An 8,897-nucleotide genomic window follows, 5' to 3' on the forward strand; every position below is an offset into this window, starting at 1 on the left:
AACAGATCAAAATGGATATCAAAAGAGGTTTAGAAACTTTGTCGTGCTCTTAGAGTAGCTAAGGAAAATGACACTATAAAGTCAGGTAGCTAAACAGAAAATATCAAAAGAAGGCAAAGTGAACTATTACCATGAACTATGCAAAGGCATGGGGTTAGAGAACCAAAAGGGAAGAGCACATTCAGCATAACTTAAATGGAAAAAACTCAAGAAAAATTCCAAGTCTCTAGTTGCAATATTGAGAGTCTATGGGGAAAAGGTTGGAAAGGTTGAAGTTGTCAAGGATTTTGTCTTGTTTGGATCCACAATCAATGTTCCTGGAAACAGCAGTCAAAGTATCAAATCAGGTATTTTGCATTAGATAAATCTGCTGCCCAAGACCTCTTTAGAGTACTAAAGGATGAGGATGTTATTTGAAGGATTAAGGTGAGCCTGATCAAAGCCATGATATTCTCCATCATTTCATATGCAAGTGAAAGTTAGACACTGAATCAAGAAGACTGTAGAAGAATAGAAGTATTTGCACTCTGGTGCTGGAGAAGAATATTGAAAGAATCAGAAAGACTGTAGAAGAATAGAGGTATTTGAACTCCAGTGCTGGAAAAGAATATTGAAAGTACCGTGGAGTGACATAAGAACAAACAAATCTGTCTTGGAAGAAGTCAGAATGCTCTGCAAGATCAGCACTAGGAAAGCACCAGCCACTACACAGGAGAAACATGAGGCTGTCTACTCCTGTTGATAGATACAGTCTTGGAGACACACGGGGGCAGTCCTACCCCGTCCACTAGGTCACTGTGGGTCAGAATGGACTCAATGTCAGTGCGATGTGTGCTTTGTTTGGATACCACCCTTGCACCGGCAACAAAGAAGGCACTCTTTCATTGGCTGAGCTAACATGTATTATAAAAGGTCACGTGAAAATGGTGGGTAAAATATTTTTAAATTTTGAAATCTACTAGTATCCACTAAAATATTGTCACTTTTATGAGACTAGATGATCCTGTTATACTCTAGAAGCAGCAATTACATTTGAAATCACTTTGATTCTGAACCTCCCAAGGTGGATCTTTAAATCCAAATTTTGCATGACTGATTTTTAAGGTCAGCATATGCCAGGGTGTGTCAAGTAGATGTTTCTGAAACAGAATAGAGTAAGAGTTAGTATTTCACACATTCAAAGTACATTTGATTGAGATTATCAATGTGAAATTGAAAATACATGGACTATAAGAAACTGTTCTGGACCTGGCAAGTGAGAAGTGCATGTTATATTTAATGTGATTGAGTATAGTAGATAGCTCATGCCATGAATTAATGCGTGTGTATTTACTATGAAAATCATGGAAGTAATATATACCAAGAGTTTATCATGTATATAGTATAGTCAGAGTCTCACAAAATACATAAAATAAAATGAAAGTGTTTCTGGTGGTTACATAATTTCATGTAAACTTGATAAATAAAAGGGTAGGGGTGGAGTCTAGCCTGTAAATTAGGTTACAGCCTGATGGGACCTCCTTGTGGGCATGACCTTCGCATAAGGAGGATTCTGAGAAAAGAACTCTCCCCTCTCTCTCTCTGCTTTTACTTTCCTGTTGATGAGGGACATAGTTAAGGTTTATTGTGACAACCTGACTGATAAATACATGTGGGATTAATTGAAGGGCAGAGAGGTAAATGGCTTGGTGGGCCTTCCCTTTCTCGTTCTCAGGTCTCTTGCTTTCTGATAGTTGGACCAGGGTGCAGCTGCCTTAGCCAGTTCCCTGCTTCAGCTGGCAAGGCTGACCTCCTGTGCGACATCCCCAAGGAGAAGCCACATGGACCTACCCTGATGCAACCCTGGGTGCTGGAGCACCAGTGTGGAGACCCCTGCCAGTGCTGAGATGTTTACATGCTCACTTATTCGACTTTCCTCCTGCAGTCGGCATCATAGTGTGTGTTTTCAGAGTTGGAGGGGGATTTTGTGGATTGGTGTTAGACATATGGGTTAATGGGTAGTGGTTCGACTTGTGGGCCTGGGCAGCACTGGGTTAGGATGTTTTCTTCATGTGCACTTAACCTTTATATAAAACTCTCTCTAGTTTTGTGGGTTTGTTTCCCTAAAGCACCCAGAATAATACACTAAGCCTGAGCTCATTCTTGCCAGTCACATTTTGCCCTTGAAATGTATACAATGCACACATTCATATTTCAAATATCTAAATTTATATATGAATTACTTCAATTATAATTAATAAGGGGTAAAATTATGTGCACTAATTTTAAAATTAGAGTGCTAATTCAGAAATTTAGTTCCAGCTAATTGACTTTCAATCCAGACCAACTTCCCACCCCCCCGCATTTCCCTTAATAGTCAAATTTTTCTATTCATATTGAAATTACAGGGTTCTTTTACACAATGATAATTTATAACAATTGTACCACAATGATATATATATCATTAAATAATTATGTATAATTATAAATTATATCACAATTATATATAATTATATATCACACTTATATCACGATGTATTTATTATTATCTATAAGAACATGTTCTTTGAGAGAGCAGTTGTTTTTAATAATGTATATTCTACTTTTATTTTCACTGTTATTAGGTGCCATTGAGTAGGTTTCAACCCTTAGGATCCTCTGCACAGCAGAAGGAAACACTGCGCAGTCCTGCACCCTGCTCACAACGGTTCCTATGCTTCTGCCCATTGATGCAGCCACAGTGTCAGTGCACGTCACTGAGGGCCTGCCTCTTTTTCACCTCCTTTTCACTTTCCCAAGCACGATGTCTTTCTACAGGCACTGGTCTCTCCTGAAAACATGTCTTATATATATATAAGACTAAATCACACTAACTTGGGCATGAAAGAGCACCCTGGTCATACACTTTCCAAGATAGAACAGTTTGTCCTATTGGTAGTCCATGGCACATGGTATTAGTAGTCCATGGTACATGGTATTAGTAGTCCGTGGAAATCAGGGAAGCAGATCACTGAGGAACAGCCTCTAAGAGCCTTTGTGTTTCAGGATGAAGAGAAACAGGATCTGAGTGGTTTAAAGGAGGATGTCGTAGGAGAGACTCTAGTCATTAATAAGCATGGGAAGAAGAGGTCTTTGATGGGAACCATTGAAGATGCTGTAGAGGGGCTAAGTACAGAATATGATGGAACAATTTGGAGCTGGTGCTAACGATGCTCTTCTTGCAAAGAACAAATGATTAGAAATGTGTATCAAGGCAGTTCTCTAAAGTAGTAACCAGAAGATTGAAACTATTTGGAAAATGCAATAAGAACAATGGAAGACACTTAACAAAGAATATTCTCAGCAGTTTCTGACTTTGTTTCAACAATGGGATATGGACGTGCAGAAATCTGAGGAACAAGAAGAAAAACTTACTAGAATATTTAGATAGCAACAAAGGTTTTCCAGCACTGAAAAATTGTCCAGAGCCAGAGAATGAAAACAATTAAACACTTTTATAAACAATTTATAAGTATGGGTGACTTGGAGATGAATCATAACAATCTTGTAAATGATGGTGCATAAAATGAAATTAGAAAAGAAATGGCTATGTTGCAGGAGAAAATCATGATTGATACTAAGCAGTAAAAGATGTCAAGTACTTGAAAGGCTCTTCAATCCTTGTTATTCTGTTGACTGAAGAAATAACAGAAACCTAAGTATACAATGCAATTGTAACATTAGCTAAGGGACTTGCAATTCTTTATAATGGTTAAAACATTCCAGTTTAGATTATTACTTCCTGTTATTCCTTAGCTTGTTTGTTAAGTGAAAGACCATTGTCTGCTAACCATAAACAAAACCCAAACAGTTTCATGAGTAGCAGCAATTCTGAAGATATGTCTATCAGGTTTTTGGCTCTTTGTTATAGTAGTGAATTTTTTCCCCTAGCTCTCTGTCAATTGACTTTATTAATAAAGATTTTATTTACTTAAAACATGGTAGAAATTTATAATCTTATTGGTAATAAAGAATTATGTATATTAAATATCATACAAACATTGGTGTGGTGACTACATAATCTGGGGTCAATTTGAGGTTTAAGAGTTTAGGGGTGAAGTCTAGCCTGTCAATCCAGAGATAGCCAATGAGGTCATTGTCTTCTCCTGAGAATTCTGGAAAATCCTGTATTTCCTCATTGGAGGCGGGAGACACCCTTTCTCTCTGCTACTGACAAGACACATGGCACAAAGCCCATAGAACCCATGCCCTTGGAACTGGAGAAGCCAAGTGGAGACCCCTGCCAGTGCTGAGATGCTTACAACGCCAGCACTTTCTACCCACTTGCCTGTGATCATCCTGCATTTGGCATCATTGCACATGTTTTGTGAGTCTGAAGAAGGACTTTATAGATTGGTATCAGACATATGGGCTTATATTGGATTTATCGACTTGGACCAGACTGGGTTGGGATGCTTTCTTAATGTACAATTGAACTTTATACAAAACTCTCTTTTACAAACATATGAGTTTCTTTGGATTTGTTTCCCTGGTCAACCCAGATTGACACAACTATTAAATATAGAATGGTAGAGGTATGAAAGAGAGTGGAAAAGACAATTTTATTCATTTTACCTTGAATTTTAGATCTTGAAAGGAATACACAGATTTATAGAGAGACATGAGACTAGTATAAACATGAACAAATACATGAATACAGTGCTTTTTTGTTCCTTTTATAATTAAGGATGTAATCCACCAAATTTCTCTATTACTTGGCAGCTTAACAGTAATTTTATTTACTCTGGAGTTATGTCGCATATTGACAAATAAATTAAGCCTATTTAATGGCTGTATAATTAATACTCTGTTCATAAAAAATGATACAACTTTATTCAAAGTTTTAAATAAATTATATTGATTTAGGAAGGATCACAATTTAAAGAATGGCAGTCAGCCTAAAAAAGATGCAGTTTTGCTTTATTTTTATCAAATCCACCAATGTTTATTTTATGACAAATATTGAAAGGTTACTTTTACATAATCTTCTGAAAATAGAATATGAAGTCATATGGTTTTTAATATATAGTGTTTAATTTGAACAAAAGCAATGGATAAATTTGGAAGTTAACTAAAATTAAAATAAGGGCATATATTAAATTATTTGTTATACTTTCTATTCATGGTTTCCAAAATTTATCAAATATAACAAATTGACATTGAGTATTAACAATTCATATTAAAACATGATATATTTACACAGTTAATAATGAAATATCTAAATTAAATAATTTTTAAAAAGTAAAATAGGTAGACTATGTAGGTTCAAAAGTCAAGCTTATAATTGATGTTAGTAGCAGTTTGCTCCAATGATACAAAATAAAATTTTAAAAGAACAGATGGTACATTAAAATTCATCAGGAAAAAAAATTAATGACTCTGAAGATTTGTGACAGCAGTGGAGAATAAGTTACCCAATTTAGATAATCAGTTAAAGCGTTGCTAGGATTTCTATGTCACACTATTAAATTCAGAATTGTTTAGAAAGAAATAACATCATAATTGCATTCAGAATTTGAATAGGGTTTTTCTGTACAACTTTACTTTTTTCATTTGTGTGATATACTTATTACTTATAGTTTCACTTCTTGTTATAAAGTGTCATAGAATCAATTAAACTTATAGAAACTCATCTTTACAATTTTTTTTGTTTGAGTTCATTTTAGCTGCCACTATGACAATCCATCTCATCAATCTTTCTTCTGTCTTCTTTATTCTATTTTCAACGTTGACAAGTATATGAGGCAATTGAAAATATCACGACTTGGGTCAGCTGTACCTAGTCCTCAGGTGACATCATTGCTTCTCAACACATCAGAGTCTTTCTACAGCAGAGCTTACTAATAAAATGAATCCTTTGATCTCTTGACTGGTGCTCCATGAATATTGATTGTGTATCACAGCAACATTAAATCCTGAGCAACTTCCATTTATTTCTCCATTTATCATGACCTTTGCTCTAGTTGTGAGAATTTTTATCTTTATATTGAGTTATAATCTATACTGAAGGCTGCAAAACTTCATTTTCACCAAGTGTTTTAGTACTTTTCATTTTCATCAAGCAGGAATGTGTCTTCTCTATACCCAAGGGTGCTAATAAGCCTTCCTGCAATACTGATGTCTCATTCTTCCTCATATGATTCTAGCCTCTCTGATTATTTGCTCAGCGTACAGATTGAATAAGTATGGTAAGAGAATACAGCCCTGAGGCACACCTTTCCTAATTGTAAACAGTGCAGTGTTTCCTTGTTCTATTCACACACCCGCTTCTGGGTCCATGTACAGGTTTCCCTGGAACACAACTAAGTGTTCTGGAATTCACATTCTTCTCAAGGCTGTTCATAGATATTTTATGACCCACACAGGCAAATTATTTTGCATAGTCAATAAAACACAAGTAAACATCTTTCTGATATTCTTTTCTTTCAGCCAAGATCCATCTGGCATCCGAAATAATACCCCTTGTTCCTATCTTCTTCTGAATCTGACCTGAACCTCTGACAGACCTTTCAAGTGAATTGCAACAAGCATTTTTGTATAATCTTCGGAAAAAAATGTACTTGCATTTGATATCAATGTATTGTTTTATAATTTGAGCATTCTGCTGAATCATCACTTGGAATAGGTACAAGGTGATGATTCCAGTCAGTGGGTCAAGCAGCTGTCTTCCACATTTCCTGGAACGGACCAGTGGGTGCTCCCAGGACGTCTTCAAATTTCTGAAACATTTCAATCAGTATTCCATCAGTCTGGAGCATTGGTTTTGGCCAATGCATTCTGTGCAGTGTGAACTTTTTCCTTCAGCACCATTAGCTCATATGCTGCTTCATAAAATGGTTTGCTGTGGACTAGCTCATTTTGGCATGGTTATTCAACATACATTCAACATTCTTTAGAAATTTCCTGCATTATTCAGAATTTTTTCCATAGAATTTTTCAATATTACAATTTGGGGATTCATTTTTTTCATTCTTGCGTTCTTTTATTTAATACATGTTGAGTGTGCTCTTCCTTTCTGGTGTGCTAACTCAAGGTCATTAGACATTTCATGATTCTATTTTACTTTATCTTCTTGAGCTGCCCTTTGAAAATTTCTGTTCAGTTCTTCGCCTTCATCAGTTCTTCCAACGGGAAGTGTTCATCTTCTGGCACTATCTCTGACGCTACTCTGCTTCTGTTCATCAGGCTTTCAAGAACAGGCAAGGTGTCCTTGCTCTCCATAGGGTTTTCAGTGGGTACTTCCTCTGAAGTATACAGCCATTTCTTCTTTATAAGCTTTATAGTTTGTTCTTAGTCTGAAAGCTCTCTCAAACTTCTTCATGTTAGCTGACCCTGCGGGCATTTGAAATATTAGTGACATGACTTTCAGTATCACAGCAAGACAAAGTACCACCGTCCAGCAAACTGACAGACAAGATGGAATGCTTGGGTGGACCTTTGCGAAGAGTGCTACACTAGAAGGGATGGGTCACTTTCAGTTATCACAGCTGTAAGAATGAGCTATCTTTTTTAAGAAGAGAGGAAAGAGAAACCCCAGGATCATTGGAAGTGGAATAAATTCATGATCTCTGAAGTGATGAATATTGAGACCAAAAACACCAGAGACCGAGGCAAGGAGTTATTGAGAAAAAAGAAAAGAAAAGCTTGCTGAGGCCATGAGACTGTGAGGCAGAGCAGCTGTCGTGCTTCCTGGCCCACTGAGGCAGAGGCCAAGGCATCATGTGGCTGAGAGGTGGAGGACTGGAGAAAAGCCTAGAGATAGGTTTGACTGCTGGCTGAAGAGAGGCATTGCTGTTGACCAAGGATTCACATAGTTTTGCTCCTGACTTGTGGCAATTTGTTAACCCCTATTATAAGTTTGCATAACTGTGGTAATGTCTGAGTTCTGTGTGGTCATTCAATCAGAATATGTAACCTATCAAAGAAGGGTGATTTGTGAGGAACTGTCTGTATCAGGATAGGGTAAAGATGGAGAGTGGAGGCATATCGGACCCTGCTTTTCTATGGCAGATAAACCAGAGGAGGTCAGAAGTGGTTCCCCAAACTGTTTTATACATTGTGAGTCAGCCTCATTTTGTGTGAAGTAATCAATTAATGAAAAGACTTTTATCATTCAAGACTAATGGGAAGAAAACACATAAAAAATTCTAGACCCCATTCTATTAAACTGGTATTCCATGATGCTCACCTTCCCAACAGGATCACTGAAGAAAAAGTGGGTGCATAAGCAAATGTGGTGAAGAGAGCTTATGGTGCCCAGCTATCAAAAGACAGAGTGTCTGGAAGCAACAAAACCCACATGGAAGAAGCACACCAGCCTGTGTGATCATGAGGTGTGATCATGAGGTGTCAATGGTGTCAATGGAATCAGGTATCTGGCATCAAAGAACAAAAAATAATATCGTTGTGAATGAGGGGTTATGGGGTGGAGAGACCCAAAGCCCATCTGTATGCAGTTGGACATCGCCTTACAGAAGGGTCCGCAGGGAGGAGACAAGCCAGTCAAGGTGCGCTGTAGCAATGATGAAACATACAACTTTCCTCTAGTTTTTAATGCTTCCTCCCCCCAACTGTCATGAACCCAATTCTACATTACAAATTCAGCTAGACCAGAGGATGTACACTTGTACAGATAAGAACTTGAAACACAGGGAAACCAGGACAGATAAACCCCTCAGGACCAATAATGAGAGTAGTGATACTAGGCAGGTAAGGGGAAGGTAGGATAGAAAGGGGAATGGATTACAAGGAACTGCATATAACTCCCTCCCTGGGGGACAGACAACAGAAATGCAGTTGAAGAGAGACATCGGACAGTGTAAGAAATGAAAAAAATAATAATAATTTATAAATTATCAATGGTTCATGAGGGATAGGGG

The 8,897-nt window shown here is 37.3% G+C and overlaps 1 pseudogene; it reads left to right on the forward strand.

Moving 5' to 3' along the window:
• The first annotated feature begins 2,943 nt into the window (after positions 1 to 2,943).
• LOC142442468 (synaptonemal complex protein 3 pseudogene) lies at positions 2,944 to 3,654 on the forward strand (annotated as a pseudogene).
• The last annotated feature ends 5,243 nt before the right edge of the window (positions 3,655 to 8,897 follow it).

Source organism: Tenrec ecaudatus, chromosome 3 (genome assembly GCF_050624435.1).
Source record: "Tenrec ecaudatus isolate mTenEca1 chromosome 3, mTenEca1.hap1, whole genome shotgun sequence".
NCBI classification, from domain to species: Eukaryota; Metazoa; Chordata; class Mammalia; order Afrosoricida; family Tenrecidae; genus Tenrec; species Tenrec ecaudatus.